General features: G+C 42.7%; 1 protein-coding gene and 1 long non-coding RNA gene across 2 annotated transcripts in view; one reads left to right on the top strand and one right to left on the bottom strand.

Annotated features, from left to right (window-relative positions):
- The window catches only part of LOC309696372, a 239317-nt gene that overhangs the window by 193957 nt on the left and 19411 nt on the right, over positions 1–25949 (bottom strand). The gene's annotated exons all lie outside the window — the stretch shown is intronic.
- LOC309693916 (uncharacterized protein) overlaps positions 1–25949 on the top strand; it is a gene marked incomplete at its 3' end in the record, with an annotated part of 30559 nt that overhangs the window by 954 nt on the left and 3656 nt on the right. The window lies entirely within an intron of this gene.

The raw sequence follows: 25949 nt of genomic DNA on the forward strand, positions 1-25949 counted from the left end.
GCGAGAGTTGATCCTCCGGTGTGAAATGTATGGTTGTAGTTGTGTGTCTTATTTTGAAAGAACTATTTACGCGTTACCATAGCGACCAGATAGCGTTAAGAAGCAGAGAGGAGGATGTCACTGTCATTGTTATTGGCGCACAGCTCAAGTCACGTTTATTATTACATTTACAAAATACCACAGTTTCTTTTTTTTATTCTTTTGTTGTATTTATCCGCGACACCTTAAAGGTCGTTCCCTGAAAATATTGTCTGACATTAAAGTGGTCTGTGGCGCAAAAAGGTTGGGGACTCCTGCTGTACAGTACAGAATGCGTTTAGCTTGTCGAATTTACATAAATCTTTGATGCTAGCAGTGTAACTCTGAAGTGCTGTACTGTATGTTTGGAAGTTTTCTCCCAAACAAACACAACAATGCCGACGAAACGTTTTGCACCCTCAAATGCACCTTTAGGTTTCATTCCATAATACTGGACTTATGTTTCTACGAAGGTTTGAACTCTAAGAGTGTTTAAACAAAAGAGAAAAGTGTGACAATGTTCATGCCTGTCTGAGAAAAGTGTATAAAGCATGTAGTGAGGGGTTTTACAGTCTTAACATCTGTAATAATTGTAAAAAATAAAGTTGGCTACTTCATGGATTTCACCTACCGCGGGTTATTTTTAGAACGTAACACCAGCGATAAACGAGGGACTGCTGTATTATTAATAGTAGAGTCTGGGACATCTAATTGATTAACATCAACATTGATTATTATGCACTATTATTTTTGTTCAAGGAGAGCCAAAAATATAAAACTCTCTCAGCTTGTTTGTTGCCAAAAATGGCCACTTTTTGTGTATGTTCACAAAATGCTATAAAATGTTTCTTAAAACATTTATCTACTTTTACCGACGTGACTCTTTAAAATAGCACCAGTCCTTTTCATCAAAATCAAAATTGTATCTAAATTTTTTACTCTTTATAGCCAATTAGGTTATATATTACCATTAACTTTTCAGATAAAACGGTGATAAAGTCCTAATGTTTTCATGAAACTTCCTTTTATTCCCCATCTGAGCATCGGGGAAAAGGCTGTCTTGCAATTGTTGAGGTCACTAGTGTGTGCCCCATTTCTTCCAGGATCACTCTCTTTATAGGTTTTAGTGGACTCATAGTACTGCGAAGTGGTTTCATGGTACAAAGGGATTGTATTCCAAGATCTGGGAGACTGTAGAAATGAGCAGTGATGCCTTTCCTACCATCTTTCCAGAAAAATAAGTGATCTGTAAGCTGTTAGGCTTACTTACAGCAGCAGCACTTTCTGCACCTGCATAAACTCCAGGACACATTTACTAACGATGTTTGTTGCTGTATGTGCTGCAGCTTTGAATTTTTTAATAATATATATTTTGTTAATATTTTGGCTATGGTGTCTTGTTATGAAATGTAAAAGAGTAAAAGTGTTGTTAGCAGGTGCGTCAAAGCTAAGTTTGACTGGGAAACTTAAAGCTCAATAGGCTGCATCAACAGAAATTCACTGCAGCCTATGTAATATTTCATGCGTCATAATTTATTCTACTCTATCTTGCAAATACATATTTGTGTGGCAATGTCATGCACAACACACACAACTATTAGATCCTTAAGATCAAACCCGTGTCATTGTTTTGGTCCACTGCAGTGCAGGGCCCTGTTTCAGGAAGCCGGTTTAGTGGAAAAACTGAGTAAGTATACCCTGAGTTAACGAAAACTCTGGGTTTTCGGTTTCACAAAGCGAGTTCAGCTGAAGCCTGAGTGAGTCACTATGACGACACACGCCGTGAAGCTAACCTGCCCCCTAGCAGGTTTACTTCAACTAACCCTGACTGTCTCCGCCCCTTTGTCGGAAACCTGACAGTAGGAAGTGTCGGACATGGCGTGTCCCTTCCTTGAAGAGCCAGTAGATCATGAAGCCCAAATCCTCCGCAGAGCTCTCCGCCGGGAGAGAGTGATTAGAGCGCGTTTGGACATTTTATCATTTCCTGATGATTTTCTGTGCGAACGTTACCGTTTCTCAGCACAATCTATAAGTTATTTGAATAACATCCTCAGGCCATATATTACGCATGTGACACATCGCGGACATCCTCTCAGTTCTGTACATATTATTTGTATTGCACTTCGGTTTTTTGCAAACGGGAGCTTTCTGTATAATATTGGTGACGCTGAGCACGTTTCCAAGGCTACCGTCTGTCGGGCAGTCAGGAATGTTACAGTTGCACTGAAACGTCTCCTGCACTCATCTGTGGTGTTACCCGGTCATAGACCCACAAGATTCATCAAAGAGGGATTCCACAAAATTGCAGGTATCAGGATGACCAAAACTTAATTTATGATGTGGTGATATTTGAACTACTACTTAAATTTTACATTTATTTTCACGGTTCCCAGGCGTGATTGGCTGTACAGATGGCACTCACATTCCAATCATTGCTCCTTTAGTAAATGAAGGAGACTATGTGAACAGGAAGTCTTTCCACAGCATTAATGTACAGGTACATAGTTCCCTGTAGCATTTCAAACTAACAAATTATTTCATCATGGTGATGGATGCTAATTTGTGTTCTCTGCACTGTGAAGATCATATGTGATGCTGCCAACATTATCACAAATGTGGAAGCCAAGTGGCCAGGCTCTGTTCATGACTCACAAATATTCCGTGAATGTACACTGAGCACAAAATTTGGACATGGTGAGTTGAGAATACTTTAAAATATATAAAGACCAATTGCTTCAGGGACATTTGAACTGAAGTGTATCCTTCTGTCTTAGGAGAGTTCACTGGCTACTTGCTTGGTGATAGGGGGTATCCATGTTTACCCTATTTGCTTACCCCTTACCCTGACCCTGAACCGGGCCCACAGCAGTGATATAATCTGGCTAATTGCAGGACAAGAGCCAGAATTGAAATGACTATCGGAATGCTTAAGGCCCGGTTCCAGTGCCTGCAAAGACTCAGGGTCACCCCAGAAAGGGCATGTGACATTATTGTTGCATGTGTGATTCTTCACAACATTGCCACAATTAGAGGAGAACACTGTCCTTCTGAACCAAACATCAGCAGTGATCCAAACCATGAACATCCTGACCCTCCCACGGACATACAAGATGGAAGCGCAGTCAGAGACACCATATGTCACAATCATTTCTTTTGACCCATCACCTCAACATGTTGAAAGACGGAAAAACAGATTTTTTGTTCAACTGGCTTTATTGGTCGCCTGTGTTTCCTGTACACAAAGTATTAAAAGATGTAAACCTCATAAAGTGTCTCTGTTGCTTCCTCCTCTGTAACAGCTGTCAATGTTTCTTCATTATTTTCCTGTAGTAAGGAAATTAACAACATTGCTGTTCTACTGTAAACTCATATAATCTGTGGAGTATTACTCACAACTGCATGTTGGTCTGGCTCAACAGGAGGCTGCACCAGATGCAGTACACCACCACCATCAACTGATAGAATATGAGGTTTATACAGGTCACTTATAACTTACAAGGGACCAAATGGCAATTAACAAACATACCAATCACCTTACACTTCATTGTCATTATGCTCTCAAAGACAACCAAGACTGAGGGAAGGCAAAATCAGTAGGAAAATAACTTCACTACAAAATAATTCATTATGGTAAAGAGTTTATCAAATGAATGAGCAGCACTGCAAAGGTGACTGTGAAGAAAGGATGTATGCACATCATGTATTATTTTGAATTTACCTCTTATGTAGGCACTTGTGTCTTGCGGGGTTATTGACTCAGAGGATGTCCCCGCAGAGATGCCTTCGGCCACAGGGCGCCCACTGTTTTGGCTGAGGGCCAACTGCTCAGCCTCTGTGAGTGGTGGTGGTGGAGGACCCCCACCTGTTTTTCGGGCCTCCGCTTTTTTTCTGTTGGCTATAACGGGCCACATTTGAGCATACAGAGTAAGCAAATGTGTACTTGTAATGTGCTCAGATAATTTCAAAAAGTGCTTACAGAAAGAAAATTAATGTAGCCTCTAACTGCAATTGATTTACGTGGGACAAACAGACCAAGCACTATGGCTCATAATACAATTACACCTTACCTGTTTGGACTATATTTTTATATTTCATTTTTACTTGCTGCCAGGCACGTTTGGGGCCTGTTGGGTTGCACCTGCGCTCACATCACGTCACAAAATAAAATGTATAAAATAACAAATAAAATAACATATGATAAAATAACGTGTTAAATGGGTGGAAATCCCTAGATCAATGTTTATATTAACACTCACGCATTGACTCTGTCGGCTATGTTTTGCCATGCATGCTCCCTTTCTTTTGCAGCTGTGGCTGTGTTACTTTTTTCCGCGGAATTTGCATGTTATCGGCATATGCTGCCATCAGAATTTCGGCCTCAAGCGCTGTGAAATACATTGACCGCGCCTTCTTTCCCTCCGTCTCCATGGTGACTCGCTTAATCTGTGCTCCGCTTATCAGGGCTTTATGTATCCTCATCCGCGCGCTTCACTTGGGGTTAAAGCAACTCCGCGTTGATTGAACTACTTGTTATCAGCCTTTCTGAAACCGAATATTCCGAGTTGGACAGTTCGGGGTTACTCAACCCTGCGTATCTTTTTTCACTCTGAGTTTTCTAAACCGGCTTCCTGAAATAGGGCCCAGTAGTCAAAAAAAAGAATAAGTGAAGTGTCCACAATTGGCCAGGATAGAGCCCAGTGTTAATGTTTAAAATGTATAAAAATATTATTGATTACAATTCTTTACTGTTAATATCAACAATAAGCTTTTTATTTTGAAATTACAACTTCAAAAAAAATGCTGTTACATTTAATGCTGTTACACTGTAATCCTTTATTATAAGTATGGACACAGAATAAAGTGAACAACATTTTGAAATAAGTTTAATTTGAATTTTGTACTACGTAAAAAACAAAACAAAAAAGCAACAACATATTAAACAAACAAACAAACACAGCCAGTGCCTTCATTTGTCCATTACATGTCATAGCACTGACCCTTAGCCCCTGCTCATCAGCACATGCTTTCAAAAAGAGCTCCATGTCCTCTGCAAACTGAAAAACAACGAGGAACAAGTCCCTTGCTCCAGTGTCTTCTTCCTCTGACATGTCTCTTAAGACCCTCTGCTGGTCCCCTTGATTTAAGGACAGATATTTTGGCATTGTTACATGTCCACGGAAAAGTGCCTTATTTTGGACAACCCACTGCACAGCAGGACACAGATCTTCAACAACTGCTGGCTCCTGTGTCAGGCAAATGGGGATGAAAACAGTTATTTCTCTGTTGCAGAACAGTTTTTTAACAGTTGTAGGAGCCATAATTGAATGTATTGAATTTTGATGATCACTGGGTTTTTATTTGTTTGGTTGTTATGGGAGTCACGTGGGTGCTAGCGGTGACATAAATGGGCGTTGTCAGTCTGTCATTCATGGGTTTTGATTTTGACAGAGAGGAGGGCTCGGTAGCCGTAATTTTTGTTGACCGCTGCACTACATGTTTCGCTTCGTTTATTAGAGCCTGTGACGTTGTAAGAGTCTGAATCAGGAGCTGATGATATTACTCTGTAAACTCTCAAAGTACTTTAATAAACAAGCAAACAATTCCATCTCTCGCATTATTGCGTAAAGTTGACAGCGCGTCAGGCAAATAGGCAGGCTCCAGCCCCGGCCTGTAGCGACTGTGGAAGTCGCTACAACAGTTATTCAAATGTCACTAACCATGTAATTACACTACTGTTTAAAGTGAATACTGACCTGACTGACTTCCTGGAACTTGCGCTTTTTCAGTCTGAAAATTGGCACGTGTTGTCCTTCAAGCACAGCTTTGGCTTCCTCTCTCCAGTGTGCAAATAGCTTGCCAGAGCTACGAAGAGTAAGGCCACAGTGAGGGCATGTCATTTTCATGGACTTTCCATCAGCTGCAGTTTTATTGAACACAGAGGGTGGAGCATATGAATGTTCTAACAAAGACTCAGAAAATGGTTCAGATACCGAAGACAAAACCTTGGGGGGGGGAGACGGGGCTCCTCGAAGAGTACTGCCGGAGGAATATGGGTCTCCTCGGAGAGTTCAGCGGGGAGCAGTCCTGATAATGGTGGCTGACTTGGCACTGAAGAATGCTGACAAGACAATATATGCCTTGCCATATCCCCACGCCGTATGATTGTAATCTTACAGACAGGGCGGTGAAAGTGTCCTGTTGTCCTGCAAGCCAGCCTGCACCGGCATATCATTTTATCTGTAAGAGAAAAAACAAACAAACAAACAGATGTAATTTAAATGTAGTTGTATAGAATGCAATCAATTTGTCTAACAATCAGATTGTACATGTTAACAAAAACATCCAAGCCAACCTCAATAATGAAAGCAAAATGGTATGGATCACAAAAGTTATGTCAAGAAAAGTGGTGAAAAGTAAATAAAAATATATTTTATAAAAACACTATTTTGGTTGCAGATGAATGCACTGAACTGTACAATATCAACAGCAACTTTTATGTCAACAAAGATACTGCAGAAGTGCTTAAAAAAAGTGCATATTTATAACTATAAAGTATATTTAATACAAACATACCTTTGAAAGGCAAAGCATTTTTTTATATGCACACTTAGATGCTCCTCAATCTTTGCCCTGACAGTAGGGCTGAAAGTGGGGCACAGAGGGCAGTGAAAGAGTCCTCTGCAACACGTGTTGCATTCCTGCAATTCTGGCTTTAAGCCCGAATTCCGGATTGATATGTGCATCTAAAACAGAGAGAGAAACAGATAAACACCATATACACATTTAAGTTAAGGTTTTAGCAGAAATAACAATTTACAGTTGGCATGTAATAGATTTGGGAAGAAAATTCTTGAAAAAAACCCACAAATATTTTACAAGACACTTTAATTTGTGAGACATGTTTCTATTGACATATAACAGTCAATTGAACAGGGGCTAACTAAAATCTGGGCAATAAAAAAGCTGTACAGAAAAGAATGACGAATAGAAGTATTGATAAATATATAAATCTGTTTGTGATGAAATTTACAGTGTTGACGCTAACAGTTTAGATACCTCTGTTTAAAAAGCACTGACTCGACTTTTTAGTCAAGTCGAAGTAAGAAGTACAGGGTCTAAAATATAATTTATGTACAAAATATTGAAGTAATCTTGCGTCCAAAGCACGCGTGCGGGGGGCTGATTTACAAATGTACGCATTACAAAGTACAGATACGCGTGCTAAAATGTGAGAAGTAGAAGTATAAAGAAGTATACAGTAGGCACAAAAAAGTACAGCAGTAAAGTAAAGATACCAGAAAATTCTACTTAAGTACAGTATTGAAGTATTCGTTATTTTGCATCTCTGACGCCAACAATAAATCATACTCTAATGCAAAATGTGTTTTTTGCTTCTTCTCGCCCACAGAAGCCGTTAATCCAGCTCTCTTACTTAAACCAGGCCCAGGAAAAAGCATATCTGTGTGTTTCTCTGCCATGGAGCACGATGAAAAAACATTAAAATAAGGAGGAATGTTTTTGTAACGCAAAAAAAGTGTTTCATAAAGACTTAACCAACCTTTGCGATCAACTTGCATGACTTCCACGGTATCCATGCGTGTTTACGGCTAGTGTGGAGGTCACGTGTTTCCGGTTAGTGTGGAGGTCACGTGTATCCGGTTACTGTGGAGCTCCACAGTGGCTGCAGCCAGGTGCTCTTGTCACTACCCGATCCGTACCGGAAACCCGATCGGTACCCCGCATGTGCGAAAGGTGTCTACTTCCGGTTGAAGCATTTTACGATAGTTACAGGTCAGAGTATCTGTTAAGATGTTAAAAATAACAAGTATCTCTTAACATGTTTCCGATAATGAAACATTTAATATAATGTAGACAAAAATAAAAAAATTAAAAGATAGTGACAGATCGGGTCTACCCGATCCGTACCGCACATGTGCAGGGGTTTTCTTCTTCTTCTGTTCGTTTAATGGCAGTGTACTCCCCAGTGTACGAGGACACCGCCACCTGCTGACTGAGCGAATGAACCCTATTGTAAACTGAATTAGCGTCATTACAAACGTGTGTTAAATTTGATTTAGTGATAATCGAGTGTGTTTATGCTTGTCGGTGTGGAGAGGATTGTTGGAAAAGTGATGATAATGTCCGCTATCACTGTCAATTGCCAGTAAACACTTCATCTGGCTGCTGAATCTTCGCGTGACATATTATAAAGTCTGTATTATTAACTCTGTCATTAGGCACCATTCTTCTTATTTTACGGCGCTGTTGTTCAATCGGGGAACGCTTTCTGTTGAGGAGAAAAGCAAAAATTTGTTGCGGATACGGATTATTCATTGTTTAAATGTCCTGGTAGTCGAAAAGGAGGCAGAGCTGCTGAGAAATGCTAGGAGCTAACTGGGCGCTAACCATATCATTCAAACATATTGAATGTCGCAATGTTGGCAAAGAGAGGAAGTGACGTAAGATTTGCGCATGCGGGGTACCGATCGGGTTTCCGGTACGGATCGGGTAGTGACAAGGGCAATCAGCCTGTAGAATAGGACTTCATAGGGCTTTGGAGTTGACGTCACGCCACAAAGCATTGTGGGAGCGCAGCGTCGTTTTCGGGGTCTACGAATCAAAACAAACACACTGTGTTGGAACGACGACTACAAGAAAGATGCTTAAAAGCAGCTCAAAAGAGAATGGACTGTATAGAGACCGATTGCGTCCAGAGGCGAAGTGGCGGTACTTGCAGAAAATAGCGTGCATTGGAAATGTGGACCCGTATGAAATACGGCCGTGGAGTAGAAACCCTGAAGACCAACCGCTACTGACGTAGCCTGACATATTTTCGGACCTTGTCTGTGGAATCAGCGCGTACAAGTCGTCATTCAAACAAAGGTAAGTCAGCTCGAGTACTGCGAGTGAAACGCGTTTGATTTCCCTGCAAACATTCACATTAGTGCAGCATAAATTCATTCATGAGGGGAAATTACAGTGAGAACATGTGGAGGCTGTTAGATGGATAACATAGTGAGTTCAGTGCATTGATGTGACATTGTCCTGAAGGATTGTTATTCTTTATGGTTAAAGAAATTGCACTATTCATATTTATTATAAATAATCCTAATTACACATCTTGCTTCCATGTTTGTATCCTGTGTCACTAAAAATACATTTTATTTTAGTTTTATACTTTGATCAATGACCTGCAGAATCTCCTTATCATATTAAGTGATTCATAATTGTCACTTTATGCTTTCTCCATCTCTAAAGTGATGACATCCTTGCATTACATACTTTAGGTTCATTTTCTGCTGGCAGGTTTCTGACAGAGAACAGGCAGATTTACACTATAACATGCAGCGTTCTATAGATGGACACATAAAGAAATGAAAAATCACATGTTTGTGCTAACTTTCTAAACACTTTGTTACATTTATGATAAAGTAGATTAAACACATTTACGTCGGCCTTGGCTCATTAGTTCTTGTCTTTAAATGAACTTTGTCTGTGTGTGTTTCAGGTCCTGCACTCTCAAAGACTGAATGAACCAGCATCGCAGCCATGGGTCACTGTGAGCATCACAGGGAAGGTTGAAGTCGCCCACTGCACCTGTATGGCCGGAGTCGCAGAGACCTGCAGCGATGTCGCTGCTCTTCTGTTTAATGTAGAAGCAACAGTGTTGATCTACAGCACAATGACTGTTACAGATTAACCTGCATACTGGGTTTTGCTGGGTAATATGACCAAGATACAGCCAGAGGTTGGCCATAAGATAGACTTCTCCTCTTCAGCTGCCCAAAAAAAGGCTCTTGATCAAAACATAAACAGAACATCTGTAGTGACAGGTAAAAGGAGCCGTCCTCAAAACAGAAAAATCCCACCTGCTACTGTGGAGGAGTTGTCACTGCTATTGGATACTTTGCTGGAACACAGTAAAGCTGTGGGTTGTGGGAATGACCCATAATGTTTTATCTAGGGGTCTAGATTTATGCCTGTAGTGCACTGCCGTGTAAATAATTTGCATTTACTGAATATATACTGACTGAGTCCCACTGTTCAAAAGTTGAATAAAGAAACAAACTAATTTTTGCCTCTTTTTTTTATTTTATTGAAACCACCTTATAGAACATCACATCAGTTACAGTGTAGAATCCATGGCATTTATCAGAATCAGAATACTTTATTCATCCTGAGGGAAATTAGGGGTTACAGCAGGCAGCACGCTAATGGCGCATGCGCACTCACAAAGGAACCTTCTGACCAACTTTACACAAACATCACATTGGGCAGACATGTCAGAAAGGTAGGCTGATAGGAAAAAACAACGAAAATACACTACATGAGGTAAGAGGAGGAGAAAAAAAACTCCACTCAGACTGAGCTCCTAGTGGGAGAACAGTTTGAGAACAGAAAAAACACCTCAGCACAAAAGCACATGACTATCAATACACCATAGAAACACGAGACAAGCAACAGGGGCGGGTAAAGGGTAAGAGAGAGCCGGTGTAGACAGCGCATCCGGTCCTGCAGCATCTGTGCTGGTCCAGTTGACTGCTATCTTCCCCGGTAGGGCACAAGCATCGAAGGCGTTGGAAAGGGAGGGGGGATGAGTGAGTGCTTATCAGTGTAAGTGTGTGTGTGTGCGTGTCCATAGTTTAGCTGAGACAGTGTCCTTCGGCCTATCAGGCTAAGTAAATAGTCTTCCAGCCAATCCAGGTGTCCTTGCATGGGATGGGAAGAATAGCCGTAACACAGTCGTTATCAGGGAGTGATTGTTCGGCTCCAGCCTTGGGCCTGCAGGTGGCGCCGTTATGGGGGTCCGCAATCTCAATGTTGATTTTGTAAATTTCCATGCGAGCAGCCCAGGAGAATTTTTGGCTGCCCTAACACTCCGACACTGGCCTCTCGATCTCCCGTTGGAGAACCACGATCCTCCCCATGATGGTATCAAACTTCTGTTCCATGGTGTTGCCATTCTTTTGATTCTGAGACCTCAAAGCTGCAGTGATCCGTTCCGTGATGTCGTCCAACTGTCGCTCAAGGGTCTCATTTTGAGCAGGCCTCTCTCTGATGTATCCCCCCATACGCTCAATGTTGTTGCTTTGAGCCTTCACAGCAGCTGTAAGCATCTCCAAGGTGTTGACCATATTATGTTCGTTGTGAGAGGTTGCGCCTCATCTCATCTCTTCAATTCCAGCGGGCAGCCTTAGGGGGGTTTGAACAGCCGGTTCCGCTCTGTTATTTCTCCGATAAACCAGGGCCAAGCCAACTCCGATCAGCACGAACCCTGTTATCATGGTTCCGAATAGATAGATATCTTCAGCGTCCTCGATCGACAGTCCCGCCAGACACATGACTCTCCAGTTCTGCCACCCGTCCATCGTATATCCGGCAGGGAAAGTCCCTCCAGGGCACTCGGGCTCTCCCGAGCCCAGACTTCTCGTTGAGAAAAGGGTGTCAATAGCATTCAGAGACCAGTTAATCAAATCCATAATTCTCTTTTAGGTTTTAGAGAACGACCGTGTGAGTCTATTCCAGGGAAAGTAATGCACACGAAACAGACAAGGACATAGAGGCTAAGCAGGGAAGATAAGGGTGAGGAGGAAAGGAGAAAAGTGCGACCGCCTTCGCTGAGAGCCAAAGAAGAAAAATGATTTTATAGTTTACAAATGACAAAATGTTTACACAAAATCACGTGTTTACATGATATCACTCACTACTAACATTACTTTATTTACTGTATCTTTTGAAAAAATACAGCAATTTTAACAGCACAAGACTTAAGAGTATTTAACAGGAGCAGGTTTCATTTTTCCCTGGTTTTATTATCACACTGTTCACCAAAACGCAGCAAACCTTCACCATCTTATTCAGAAGGGTCACCTCTTCACCCTCACATGGAAGAAGTAATCTGATTGGCATGGTGGTATGTTTGAAGCAGGTCCCTTGTGTAGCACTGGAACCCAGTCACGATGTGATTCATCCATTTAATAGGCTGGTTTGCTGCAATAATGCCAAATAATTAGCAACTCTATAAATAGAAGGTAGTTCTGCAAAATCACTCAGTAGAATGTTTGTTGTAATTTGCTATGAGCTCAGAGCGCATAGAACAGGGGTGCTCAATACGTCGATCGCGATCGACCAGTCGATCGCAAAGGTAGTATTGGTAGATCGCATGGCATTAAAAAAATAGATGCCAGCCTATCATCCATCCTGTCACTTGATTGATACAGGGAAGCCAGTCAGATGACATCGGATTTTTTTCTGACGCTTAGGTCGCTGCGCATGTGCGCGAAGTGTAGTAAAACTGACAAGCTAGTCAGCGAGTTAACTCCAATTTTTAGCTCTCGGTTTTTTCTAAACCTAAGAAAGGGTTAAAAATGAGTGAGGGAGCTGGACCAAGTAAGAAGACAAAAACGTATCACTTTCATACGGAATGGGAGGAAGACTTTTTTTTCACGATGTCATTTTCGAAGTGCGTTTGCCTCATCTGCCAGGCTGCCATCGCAATGCCAAAGAAGGGAAATGTGGAGCGGCATTTTCGAACTGTTCACGGAAAATACGACACTACATTCCCGCCGAAAAGCGAGCTAAGAAAGAAAAAGGTGAAGGAACTAAAATCCCAGTTGTCCGGACAGCAGTCATTTTTCACACAACAAACTTCAAAAGCGAAAGCCGCCACCGAAGCATCGTTCCGGGTGAGTCACATCATCGTTAAAAACAAGAAGTCTTTTCAAGATGGAGAGATGGTAAAAGAGGCATTCGTTGAAGCAGCTGACTCATTGTTCCGAGACTTTAAAAATAAGGCAGAAATAACATCTTCGATCAAAGCTCTCCAGCTGTGAAGAAGTACAGTTACACGGCGCTGTGAAGCCATGGCGGAGGATTTAACCCAGCAACTTTGGAAGGACATCGGAGATTGCCAGTGTTTCTCACTGCAGTTGGACGAATCTACGGACGTGAGTGACACAGTTGCAACGAAGATCGCCTGTTCTATTCGCGCCAGATCTCTTCAAAGACGGTTATTTCGTGCACATCTGGAGAAGGCTGACTGCGACCACTCTGAGTTGTTGCTACACACTGACGTGAGGTGGCTTAGTCGAGGGAAATTCCTGCAAAGATTTCGAGAGCTCTGTCCGGAGATTAAGGAGTTTTTCCGTGTAGCTGGACAAGCAGAATACATGCAACTTAATGACGGTCAGTGGCTGTTAGACTTGGCATTTTTAACCGATCTGACAAACATGTTGAATGACCTTAATCTACAGCTGCAAGGAAAAGACAAAACAGTGATCAACATGATCAGCTCAGTTAATGCTTTCAAACGAAAGATGCAACATCTCTCTTTAAAGCTGCAGCGCCATGATTTGATAAACTTTCAAAACCTGGCGTCAGAGCTGGAGATGCAGGGGATGGCCTGTTTGCAACTTGACAGTGCACGCTACACAGAGCAGATTGACAATTGTCTGTCAGAGTTTGACAAACGCTTTCAAGACTTTTCTTTCAAGCCAGTCGCTACCTTCATGTGCTATCCTTTTCGGGAAGATGCTGATGTCGATTCACTCGCATCAAAAATTGCAAAACTATTTCACCTGAACTCTTCTGGAGTGGAAGATGAGATTTTGACACTACAAGCCGACATTGAGCTGAAGTCCAGAGATCATGGACAGTTCTGGAACTTACTCACAGAAGTAAAGTACCCCAACATGAGGAAATGTGCTGCCTCTTTGACTGCATTATTCGGCTCCACTTATTTATGTGAGTCATCATTTTCCCACATGAACATCATTAAGTCCAAGTACCGTTCCACCATGACTGATGAACATTTGGAAGTGTGTTTGAGGCTGGCCGTCAGCAGCTACTGTCCGGACTATGCATCCCTGGCTGATTCAATTCAGTGCAAGTCATCAGAGTAAACTCAGGTAATGACAAAAAATTTACATTGTTAATTGTGTTGTGAAATATTGGATATTGCGGTTATGCATGTATATACATTGTAGATATAAAGAATCCTCAATATATTTATAAATAAGTATATGTTTTGGATTTTTGTAGTGGGTAGATCATGTTGACTTGGTCATTTTATAAGTAGCTCACATGCGGAAAAAGTGTGAGCACCCCTGGCATAGAAAATAAAACTAATAGGCTATAAAGATTATATGAACATATTTAGAACTTACCGGAATGAAAATGTCTGGAGCACCAACAGATATTTGGAGATGGAATAGAACTGCACGTCAGCTCGTCTCACAGCTGCTCTCCAGGCTAGACACCTTCATTTGGTAACATCGATACACGAGCTGCCTCGTGTTGCTTCCAGGTTGGGAAAGAATGAAAAGATAAACCATTTTCAAGCTTATTCTCTTGCCGGTTGTGTGATCGAACATTGCAGCCGACCACACAGCAAATACGAACCATGGCTGTTGTGTGTGACTTCGCTCCCTTTTCACTTGCGCTAGACTCCAAAATGGCGGATCGGGCCAAAATCCTTTCCACGCCCACCCACATGACATCACGCTCCAAAGCCCTATAGGATGATCTCCAGATGCACCTGTATTTTATTTTCTTCCAGCGCAAATACAGACGTCCGATTCTTCACCTGGAAGTAAAAGTCTCCAAAAGGTCGCTACCATAAAAATCTGTGAAATCAGGGAAGTGTGTTCACAGTTTACAGAGTGAGAGACTGTTTGCAGAAAAACACCAACTAATCATTAGCTCAGCATGTTGAGAGAAGCTGAGCGCTCGCTTGCTTGTTCAATTATTTCCATCTCGCTTTGACTGCAGCTGTAACCTGACGTATTCCAGCAGGATTTGTAAAAAGAGTTTTGATATATATATTATTTATAGATATAGATCACAGCCAATCACAGCCGCAGCGTCACGTCCCGTGACTTGTTACGTACAGCACAAGTGCCAAGCCAACATGTGTATTTGTTTGGGAAGCAGCCAGCCACCGTACCGCTCGCTCGGGTAATGGAGAAAATGAGTGTGCCGACTAGAAAAATCAACCGAGCGTGACCGAAGAGAAAACAGATGATGGTTCCAATGCCGGAGAGATTGTCGAATGGAAGAGCCATAGAAGTTCTGTAGTGTGAAGGTATTTCGGCTATTTCAAGTCTGACAAAAACAGAGTAGCGTGCACTGTAAATTGTGCCGAAAGCAAGTCTGGAAATACAATAAACTGGTGCATGCTCAGGCTACGTCCACACGTACCCGGGTATTTTTGAAAACGCAGATTTTTCTATGCGTTTGCACCTTTCGTCCACACGTAAACGGCGTTTTTGGTCACTGAAAACAAAGATTTTTGAAAACTCCATTTTTGCATTTACGTGTGGACTAGAAAAACGGAGAAAACGCAGCGTCAAAGGTGTGCGCATTTTTTGACGTCACACTGTGCGCCACGTTATTGTTCTGGTGAAATGAATTTCTACAATACTGTTAATTGTACTCTCTGCAGTGTTTAAATGCTTACATATACACACAGTTACCGTCCCTCCACACATACGACTCGGTTCTGCTTCTATGCCCCAGCTTTGTTTACTTTTTCCCACCGAGGCTTCTAGACTTCTGATTGGCCAACATTTCTGCACGGTTAGGAATCTAGCTCCACCTGCTGCTTTGGCATGTTCATAGCAGCGTTTTCCTTCATTTCTGCCTTTATGTGTGGACGGGATTATTTTTTAAAACGAAAACGGAAAATCTCAGTTTTCTTTTTTTTTTTTTTTTTTTTCTTAAGTGACATCAGAAACAGCAGCATGTGACATCACGTGATGGCGGAGCTTCAGTTCATCCTTTGTCATCTTTTTTTTATTTTTTATTTATTTTTTTATAGGACAGGGGGAAAGAATGAAAGAAAGAGGGGGAGAGAAAGAAAGAAAACCAAAGGGGAGAAGAGATGGTGAGAAGGGGGGGAAGAGAGAAAAAAAAACAAACAACAAAAAAAACTCCTGGGTCACCTGTATGGAGAAAAACAAACAAACAGAGGAGACAGCAAACAACAAAGAGCAACATAATAATAGAAAAAAAAGGCACCATCACAATAAACTAGCTAGTCATAGATATCAATAGTTACTAAATAATAGACGATATTGTTCAGCATGCAAGATAGACAGCGCACAGTGTGCTTTGAGGCAGCAGCCAAGAAAGCTTTAGTCCGCGTCTGTGAATACCCATGTGTACACCTGTGTGCATACCTGTGTGGATCAGCATGCTTGCATTCCAAAGGTTTCTCCATGTAATGATCTGCTAGGGAGTGTGGGGAGCCACAGCCCTGTCCTTTATGGGATCAAGCGGGTATGGAGGCGATCAAAACTCCAGACATCCAGAGGCCCCCAGAACACAAGAGACCAAGGAAGACCCACAGAGGGGCCGCTGCGCCACTGTCCCAGTAAGAGCTAAGGAGAGTCCCAGATGAGGGCTCATTCAGCAGCCGCGGAGCAGAAGCCAGGGGGAGTTGCAGTGATGCGCCCGTGGGCTCCGCCGGCAGCCAGCTGTGCCTGAGTGACCGAGCCCCAGGCCGAGAGGCCGGGGGCACCCCACCTCCGAAATGGCCCGAGCGAGCCCCAAGGAGTGAGCCGGTGTGTACCCGGACGCCCACCCCCAGATACAAAGAACCACCAACGCACCGACACCTGAGGGAGTCCGCCACCGGCAGGGGAAGTGGTGGTGGGTGGAGATAGGCCTCCAAACCTTGGAAGGCCCGAGATGTCCCCAGAGAGGTGGCGTCTGACACCCAACCTGACATATAGACACAGACATACAGGCACACACAGACACAAACATCCATTCCCACCCTCATGCTCTCATGTGCACTTCACACTCAACCGACGTGGAGACAAATATAAAGAGACACTGTATACGCGATCACACTCCCCAAGCGTACTCTACAAACCGGGTCTAGGTACCCCTGCCCCTGGAGGGGGGAACTGCACCCAGACCCAGGTGGTGTTACCCTTTTCCCTGCGATGTGAAAGGGGCAGACCGCCCCGACTCCGCAGCAGCAAGGAGGCCCCACACCCCAGACCGCAGCCGGACGGCCAACTCCTCCTAGCCCCCCCCGCTCCAGCAGGCCGCAGAGAACGGGGGTGAGAGAAGACTCCAAACCTCCCTCCACCCGCTCATAGTAGTGTTGACGCATGTGTGTTCTAAGGTGCAATTAAAACCCAGGAGGGCATAGAGCTACCTGCCAGAGAGCAGCAGGTAAGTGCATAGTCCCTCCTGTTAGCCCTCAATGTCTACATGTATTTAAAATTGAGAGGTGGGCAACGATGCCAGGGGTGAGGTGTACACCCTGATGGTAACTTGGACTCCGTGTATTGTGCCCACCCCCAAGATCCTATATGTATGTGTAATGAGGGTGTGAGTAATGTGAATGTCTAAGTTGTGGGATAAAATTGAGGCAGAGGCAGCCAGAAGGGGACAGGGGGGGGGTAGCCTCCTCTGCATCCTGGTGACATACCCCTACTCCAGGGCCCTGCATGTGTGGGTGGTTGTGGTGGAGCGGGAGGAGGGAGGCAGCTGGAGATGGGGAGGGAAGGAAGGGAGGGGCAGTGACCCCTCCCTGGGGCCAGCTCCCCCGCTGACCCCAGTAGGCACTCCCACACTCCGCGACCCGCCAGGGAAAAGGGGGCCCAGGCCCATCCAGACCGGGGCCCAGTGCAGCAGCGCCCCCCGGCCCCACAGAGCCCGGGACAGTCCACCCAACCCCACCACAGAGAAAACTGCACCCACCCCACCATCCACTCATCATCCAGACTACATGAGACAATAGACGCCCAGGCTGAGATCTTCCTCCACCTCTCCTGTATCTCCCCCTCCTGCAGAGAGTTCCTGAGGGGAGGAAAGCTCCTGCAAGGTGTAACAATCTCCCCCACCGGTTGAAGAGCCCCACAGGCGACTCGACACACCGGCGGCACCCTGCGCCAGGGATGGGCTCCCATGCACCCATCCGCCCACAACCCCGGCAACACACAAACCAGGACCCAAGGCCCCGAGGCCCAGCCAGGGCCCCGGCCCAGAGATGGAGCGCCCCCAGACCCTCACGCCCATCCCGGACCCACCCAGGGGCAGACAGGCTACCAGGTCAGTAACCCACGTCCATCATCACAGACCCTCCCCTAGCCCCGCTGCACGCAGCCACGAGGAAATGGTCAGAAAAGAGCCCCCAACCGGACATGACCGCTACCCCGGGTTGAGCCCCCCAAGGAAGATGCCTCCGGGGAACCCCCCGACGCCCTAAGTCTGTCCCTGCCCCCACACCAATCACAACATTGAAGGCGGGACCAAACTATGACCCCCCCACCCCCACTAGGTGATGGAGCCGATCAAAGGAGCCAGAGCAATTGATCTGATGTGGTGGCCGAGGCTGTATCAAAACTAATGTAATCTAATAGATAATTTCTATATTGGTTAGAATTAAGATTGTTTTTATTTTTCCAGTTCATGAGGACAGTTTTCTTGGCTATGCATAGGGCAGTGAAAACCATATGGGCTATATTGTTTTCTGAAGTGACATTATCTAAGCTGCCCAACAAACACACTAAGGGGGAAGTTGGAATGTTACATTTCAGACACTTTGATAAGTCTTCACATATCTCGTGCCAAAACTTCTGCACTGGTGGACAGAACCAAAGAGCGTGAATGTAATTGTCTGGTGTATTGTTTTGACAGTGTGAGCAGTTGTTGGAAGATGTAAAGCCCATCTTGAACATCCGATGACCTGTATAGTGTACTCTATGTAGTATTTTGTATTGTATTAATTGCAGACTGGGATTTTTAATCAATTTAAAAGTTTTTAAGCATACCTGAGACCAGAAGTTTTGGTCTAAACTGACTAATAAATCTGCTTCCCACTTTGCAATAGGAAGGGATATTGATTCATCTAATTTAGAAAGTGTTCTATATATTTTAGATAATAATTTGGGGGATTTAAGAGTAAGGAAATGTGCCACACTTGGTGGTGTTTGTAATTCAACTTCACTGAGGTTAAATTTCTTTTTTATAATGGATTTAATTTGTTGATATTCTAAAAAAATTTTCTTGTTGATCCCATATTGTGCAACTAGTCTGTCAAATGGGATCAATTCTGTTCCCTCCAATATATGTTCTAAGTATTTAATTCCTTTACAACTCCATTCTGGGAAGTTAATCATATTATTGTTTTGTAATATGTCAGGGTTATACCAGATAGGAGTACGTTTGCATGGGATTAGTGAAGACTCCGATATTTTTAGAAACTCCCACCATGCTGTCAGAGAGGAGCTGATGTTGATACTTTTAAAGCATTCATGTCTTTTGATGTTTGAGCTAATAAATGGTAGGTCTGAAATCTCTAGATCCTTGCATAGTGCCTGTTCAACATCTAGCCAGGGCTCATCTAGGAAGGTATGTTTTGACCATTCTGAGATGAACTGAAGCCTGTTGGCTAAGAAGTATTGGTGAAAATTAGGCAGATCTAATCCTCCTCTATCCTTGGTTCTTTGTAGCGTTTTTAAGCTGATACGCGGGGGTTTATCTTTCCAAAGGAATTTGGAAATATATGAATCCAGAGATCTGAACCAATCTTGTGATGGTTTGTTAGGGATCATCAAAAATAAGTAATTTATTTTTGGCAAGATCATCATTTTTATAGTGGCGACCCTTCCTATGAGTGATATGGGTAAAGATTTCCATCTAGTCAGATCGCCTTCTACTTTCTTTAGAAGTGGGATGTGATTTAATTTAGTTAAGTCTGAAAGCTTAGGAGAAACATTAATACCTAAATATTTAATATTTCCTGATTGCAGTGGGGCAGAGGAAGAATTATGGAAGGAGCAGTTAATGGGGAGAACTGTAGATTTTGGCCAGTTAATTGAATAATCTGAAACTCTTGAAAACCAGTTTATTAGAGTAATGACCTCAGAGAGGTTGGTTTGTGTGTTTTGCAGAAAAAGCAACACATCATCCGCATAGAGACTGATTTTATGTTCTATGTTCTTACATTTTATGCCCTTAATTGTTGTAGCCTGTCTAAATGCTGCTCCTAGAGGTTCGATAAAAATTGCAAAAAGTGAAGGGGAGAGTGGGCATCCCTGCCTGGTGCCCCTCAGGAGACAGAAGCTGGAGGATGTCTGGTCATTTGTTCTGATACGAGCTGTTGGGGAATTGTATAATATTCTTATCCAGTTTATAAAAGAGTTTCCGAAACCAAATTTGTGTAAAGTTGCGAATAAAAATTTCCAGTTAACTCTGTCAAATGCTTTTTCTGCATCTAGAGATAATATTATGGTTTCAATGTTTTTATTGTATGAGTAGTCTATTAAATTAAGTAATCTACGAGTGTTTGTTGAGGAGTGCCGACCTTTTATGAAACCAGTTTGGTCAGGGTGAATTAAGAGGGGGGTTATTTTCTCTAATCTCTTTGAGAGAGCTTTGCAGATTATTTTAAGGTCTACATTTAAAAGAGAAATTGGACGATAGCTTGAGGGAAATAAAGGGTCTTTGCCTGGTTTTAGCAGGAGACTAATGTTGGCAGAGTTCATATTTGGTGGTAGTCTGCCATTTTCCTCGATTTCCTGCAACATTCCGTGGAATACTGGTGCCAGAATTGTCCAGAATTCTTTGTAGAATTCTGCAGGGAAGCCGTCTGGACCTGGAGCCTTATTATTGGGCATACTTATCAGGGCTTCCTGGAATTCACTTGGTGTCAGTGGCGAATCCAGTTCCATTGCTTGACTGTCTAGTAATTTTGGGAGATTTACATTGTCAAGAAACCGATCAATTTCATTTTTAGATGGGTTTATTTGTGGTAAGTATAAAGTTTCATAGAAATCCCTAAAAATGTTGTTTATTCTTCCAGGGTCATATATTGTGTTCCCCGATAAATCTTTAGCAGCACATATAGTTGTTTTTTCTTTATTTATTTTTAACTGGTTAGCTAGAAATCGACCTGATTTGTTACTGTGTTCAAAATTCTGCAAGCGAAGTCTTTGTATAAGGAATTGTGTTTTTTTATTAATAGTTTCATTTAATTCTAGTTTTGTCTTCCATATTTTGTTCAATGTTTCCTGATCTTGGTTGCACGCGTAGGCTTCTTCTAGTGATTTGATGGTTTTTTCTAATTCCTGAATGTTTTTGTTTTCTTCTTTCTTTTTGTGTGATGAGAAAGAAATTATTTTACCTCTCATCACAGCTTTTCCTGCTTCCCATAGAACAGACGCAGATATTCCGGGGGTGTCATTAAAGTCTAAGTATGAAGTCCATTCCTTTTTAAAATATTTAATAAAGTCTTCATCTTTAAGCAGTGATGTATTAAATCTCCAGTTTAGAAATTATTTTACCTCTCATCACAGCTTTTCCTGCTTCCCATAGAACAGACGCAGATATTCCGGGGGTGTCATTAAAGTCTAAGTATGAAGTCCATTCCTTTTTAAAATATTTAATAAAGTCTTCATCTTTAAGCAGTGATGTATTAAATCTCCAGTTTTTACTTGGCGTAGTATTATTCTTGTGCATTAGTTTTAAAGATACAGGAGCATGATCACTGATAGCTATAGGATGAATCTCAGTGTCTGAAATGTCACTCAGCAGTGAGCTGCTGACCAAAAAATAATCCAGACGAGAGTAAGAGTGATGAACATGCGAGAAAAAAGTATATTCCTTACTGTTGGGGTGAAGGGAGCGCCATGCATCGCGAAGGCCAAAGTCGCTCATATACTGTTTGATTATATTTGTGGATTGCCAATTGCGCTGAGTTCCTGTTGTGTTGAGCCTATCCATTTCTTCATTTAGTCCAAGGTTGAGGTCACCGCCAAGAATGAGTGCGCAATCGAGGTGTTCATAGAGTGCACTAAAAAATCCGTGGAAGAATGAGGGTTCATCAACATTTGGACCATATATACTTACAATACATAGTTTTTTGTTCAATATTGATAGTTTAATAATTAGAAATCTACCCTCTGGATCTATAACTGTATCGAGTACTGTAAAATTAACATTTTTATGTATTAAAATTGCTACTCCCCGTTGTCTAGAATTATAACAGGCTGCAAACACGTTAGGAAACTCAGGTGTTTTAAGTTCGTTTAAACCTGTGACAGGTCTGTGAGTTTCTTGTAATAAAACAACATCTGCCTGTAGTTTTTTAAGCTGGTTAAATATCTTTAACCTCTTTCCTCTGGTGCCAGCTCCATTTACATTCCATGTGTTACGACTGTGACCGTAATTGTGTGTGGATTTGAGTGTCCAGGTGCTCCTCCAGGATTGGTGCATCCAGGGTGGATGGCTCACACTGATTGGCTGAGGACTGGGAGGCAGCGGATAAGAAGAGACCGCCAGGGACTGCCCAGTCATTCATCCTCGGCCCAACCCAGCCGGCAGACCGGTCACTGTGTCAAAGTCTTATGTAATGTAAGAGCATGTAAGGGTGGACCGCCTTTTTGGTTGATCAGTTTTCTCCTGTTTTTGTTAGGTAGGGAGGAAAGTGATTGTCGTTTTGTTTAGTTCCTTTGAGTAGGTAAGTTTCGTTTATTCCTGAGATAGGCTACTTTTGTTTGTTGTTTTGGCCTTGGGTTCACCCTGAAGTTATGATATGCTCCCTTCCTTTGTTTAACTGCACTTATTGTAAATAAATCACTGTCACTAAAAATTAAGTGTGTGACGTGCTGCTTGGGGTTGGACGGGGATGGATCACCCTTTATGTTGTGGTCTGGCCGCGCCTAGACGGGCCATAACATAATTGGGGGCTCGTCCGGGAATGCCTCAGAATGCCCATAATTGTGTGTGTATGTCTAATGATGTACGCTGGGTGTTTCGTTTAGATAGGTGGAGAGAGTGTGGAAACATCCCTTGTTTGCAAATAGAAAGAGAGGGAGAGGGAAAAAAAGTGTGGTGAGAGGCTCCATAAGTCTGACTATGTGTGAATATTCACTAATATGAACAAGCGTGGCTTGCTTATGTGTCCTGCAAGTCTGTGCGTGCTGTGAGGCTGTTGTGAATGTGCTGCCGTTGAGCGGATGTGTTTGCGTGATCGTGGTGTGAAAATATGGAGAAATAGAGGGTGTTTGTTTGTAGGTGAGTGGGGAAGTAGGTGATCACAGCAGTGAAAGACAAGAAAAAGAAAGAAACCACATGAACTGTGAGCAACAACAAAAAAAAGAAACGAAACGGAAACATTCCAATTAAAGTAATGACGGAGGGTGACGGTGTTATATCTGCTATGATATCATATTGATATTACTAGGTTAAACAAATGTTAAAGGAAAAAGTGTGAGTGAATAAGAAAAGAGTGTAGCGGTTTCTTATCTGGAGTGCAGTCAGTATAACCACGGTGTGGTGCCGGGGTCGCGGTACAGCTGTCCGTCCACGTAGAGCCGGTCCACAGCGATGACAGCACGGGAGCCTTTCTGGATAAAGCTACGTCGAACTGGGAACAGGACCTTGCGTCGTTCCAGGATCTCTTTGGGGAACTGGTCGTTCACGCTGAAGTCCGTTCCTTTCAGCTCTCTGCCGCGACTCTTCACCTGTTCCTTTTGCTTGAATTGCCCGAATTTGGCCACGATAGGCCCGTGGTCTCCCAGTCCGCGACCGAACGCCCCCCAAGCAATGTACTCTATCGAAGTCGATGTTCTTTACGGTGTCCTCCGGCAGCTTCAGGTGGATTTTGATGAAGCTTTTCACCGTTGCCTCCGCGTCCTCTCCGGTAGATTCTGGAATACCAGAAAACACAAGATTATCTCTCATGCTACGGGCTTGTAGATCGATAACGGACTCTTTTATTTTTTTATTTTCAATGTTTAGCTGGGTCACGTTATCGGTGAGAGATTTGACTGACTCCCGTAGCGTGGCATTTTCAGCGGCAAGCGTTTCCACCTGCTGCTGGCTGAATTCCAGGGATTCTCTCAGAGATTTAAATTCCCGGTGTAAAATCTCCACCAGGGCCAGCCTCGCATCGAAACTGGACAATCGCTTGTCGATTGACTCCAGGATGTCTGCGATGTCTTTGCCGGCAGGCGATGTTGTACCGGGGGATTCTGCCGGGCGACATCTCTTCGATGACGGCGTCTCAATTTTGGTCGGGGAGAATGTACTCTGGGCCTTCCTCATTACTAAATCTTGAAAACAGCGGTCGATGTAATCTTGGAGAGCGTCTAAACTCTCCCCGTTGTCCTCCAGGGTGTTAGAGATGACAGAACAGATGTTGTTAGTTATATGACAATCGATTAGTATATTTGGTAATATTGAAGCTTGAAAAACCTTTGTTAAAGTCTAAGCTACCATTTGCTTTTGCTTTTTTTTAAATTCCGCCAACTCTCCGGCGTCTGACGTCACCTACAACATGGGTCGCTTACCTTACTCGTCACTTCCGTCACTTACCTCCTCTCCCTCGTTTTTTTTGAAAATCTCAGTTTTCAAAAACACCCGTGTACGTGTTGACGTAGCCTCAGTCTCTGACTGGAAGCGCTAATTCGTCATTCGGCTTTTGTCAGACTAAAGTAACTGTTAAAACTGTTTGAAAAGCTAAGCTATACAACAAGGAGAGATTGAGAATTTCCTTTTAGCTCTCAGTTTATTTGATATTGACAAAAGTTAGTCAATTTTGTCTGTTCTTCTGTAAAACAAACTAAGATTTATTTTTAGAATTAATATTTTGTTTCTAAGTGGAATTGACAGTTTAGTAGTCTGTTTCGTTTGTTCTATTTTGAAACTTAAACGCTTTAGCGGCTGCCTTTTGTGTAGTTTGCAATATTTGCCTTTATTTATCTGAGAAAGTCTCATGTTCCTTAAGTACATCTACCCTGTTGAACTTATTATGGGAAATAAATATTTAAATCAAAACAAGCTGCTGATTATTTCACATTTTACTTGTGAGCAAAGGCACATTTAAAACACTTAAACCCCCGGAGAGCAGCCATTTGGCTTTTCTACCTTTAAAACCCGGAGAGCAGCCAAATGGCTTTTAGCTAGGCTTTAGCTTCAGCCAAGTGGAAGCTAAATTGGCTAGTCATCCATATGTATATTAGGTTGTTACCTGGGAATTCTGGAGGGAGGGGAGTGGGGGTGTGTGAATGAGGGGGTGGGGGAGCTGCTAAAAGCTGTGAACTTCCTTTTGTGTTTCATCGTCCTTTGTTGCTGAGATTTATTGATAAAAACAGTACAAAAAACCAACCATTTGTACACATATTTACAAATAATAATAAAAAGTGAGTGAGTACATTTCAACATTTTCAGCAATCACTCACAATCTTGGCACTGCCATGGTATCTGTAGTCTGCATTTACCACATGTGTATCTGTTGCAGTGAACACATCGCACAGTGGCATGATTGTTCTTGCATTTGTGTTTGACCTGACATATGACTCTTTTTCCAGGGCTAGGTGTGGAGGGTTGTGTCCAAAGCAACTGTTCTTTTCTTGCCTTCTTCGCAGCTACATGAGAGTGAGCCAACTCTCTTGCAAGCTCCACCAGGAAGTCCACCCGTCTTTCCTTCATCCCGGTGCATGCTTGATACAGCACATGTGCATTCAGTGCTGCCATGTCAATCATGTTATAAAACACGGCAACTGGCAACAACCTAATATACATATGGATGACTAGCCAATTTAGCTTCCACTTGGCTGAAGCTAAAGCCTAGCTAAAAGCCATTTGGCTGCTCTCCGGGTTTTAAAGGTAGAAAGGTAGAAGCCTGGGACTCCAATTAAATCTTACAAATATAGTTATTTGGCTTATATCGTGATATATATCCATATTGCCTAAAATGAAAAAAACATATCGTGATATGAAAAAATCTCATATCGCCCAGCTCTAACTTCAACTGTGAGAGAAAGAATGTGAAAAAAAAAATCCATGAATTCACATGGTAGGATTTGTAAAGAATTTATTCGTAAATCAGGGTGGATAAGTATTTGGTCAATAACAAAACTACAACTCAATACTTTGTAACATAACCTTTGTTGGCAATAACAGAGGTC

This window comes from Aulonocara stuartgranti, assembly GCF_965226115.1.
Source record: "Aulonocara stuartgranti genome assembly, chromosome: 3".
In the NCBI taxonomy this organism is placed as follows: domain Eukaryota; kingdom Metazoa; phylum Chordata; class Actinopteri; order Cichliformes; family Cichlidae; genus Aulonocara; species Aulonocara stuartgranti.